The sequence below is a fragment of the Opisthorchis viverrini genome, assembly GCF_000715545.1.
Source record: "Opisthorchis viverrini unplaced genomic scaffold opera_v5_32, whole genome shotgun sequence".
Taxonomy (NCBI): domain Eukaryota; kingdom Metazoa; phylum Platyhelminthes; class Trematoda; order Opisthorchiida; family Opisthorchiidae; genus Opisthorchis; species Opisthorchis viverrini.
Window position 1 is genome coordinate 53,821 of NW_008751687.1, and position 1,372 is coordinate 55,192.

Here is a 1,372-nt window from a genome sequence, read left to right on the forward strand (position 1 = left end):
CAACTGCCCTCTTTACTTCCTCTAACTTCTCCCAGGGTATGCACACATCTCTTTATTTCTCTCATGCTTGCACAGATGGTTCAGTTGTTATATTTTATCTGAAGAAAACTAACGTGGACTGATGCTACTTCCAACACAAAATCCCTCGTGACACTATTTGAACACACCCAAGGGAAAGAGGTGAATTCAAATTTCAAACGTTTCTAAGCGAGTACAGTGTTCCCTGCTAGCTACGAGAAGACAACCTCTAACTGTTGTGGTGATTAATTTGTTCAAGAACGTGATGGAGCTTACAGGGACATTCATCCCATCTTCTCCCTGTACAGTGTTCCCTAACTGCTACGAGAAGACAACCTCTAACTGTTGTGGTGATTAATTTGTTCAAGAACGTGATGGAGCTTACAGGGACATTCATCCCATTGATCTTCTCCCATCTACTGATCGACTGACTGGTCATTCGTGTCGGCCGTGGCATCCTTACTGTTACGTACGAGTGTTTCTTTGCACATGGCCCTAGTTTTTGATGCTAAATGATTCAATAAAAATTGGGAAAACTCTGTTNTGTTCGTTCTTCTGTTTCGCAAATGTAGAGAAGAGTATAAAAAATCTGCAGTCCGTTTACAGAAAAACAATGTATACGTAACCTGTTTCAACTTGGCTACATTTGTCTATGATTTAGTTCTACAAATAGCAACCCTCTTCCTGTCATCGTGTCTTCCTCCTAGGGCGTACCTGGAGACAGTGGCTGTCCTTGAACAAATAAGCCTATCAGAGTTGAACGCCAGTAAATCACGTCTTCCTGTAAGCTGGTATTGGTCCTCATTCGAACGCGTATCATGAGTCGCGTGAGATTAAGCAGTCGGATCACGCCGGATGAGCATAGTCAGTATCACGTTGTTTATCTCAAGGCACTACTAATGCTTTCGCCTGGACGCGAGCACAACGAATATAGTGATGTTTGAGATGTAAAGCGTTCAGCCTCGGGCGGATTTAGACCGCTGTTCGCACGTCAACGACAAGTTTCGTGTCCGAACTCCGGAGTTTTTTTTATCGGATGACTGAATGTGAGTAATCCATACTCAAAATCTTAGAACTCTTACTTGCATCTAATGTGGTGGTTTGCCTCCGGAGTTTCCTTTCACCTCAAGTTAGGCCGGGTCATCATCAACACTTGCCCAGTACACGCTCAATCAGTAAAAGCGACCAAGTGTTCGAATCACAAAGGTCCATTTTCTCTGTGGTGCATCCTAAAGCATTTCAGCTCCAAAATCTGCAAGCGACATTCAACTGTAATTTATTCTGGGTTCCTCTAGAGTCTACAGTCTACTGACACTAACGTGACCAAATATTTACTGGTATCCCACATGTGGCG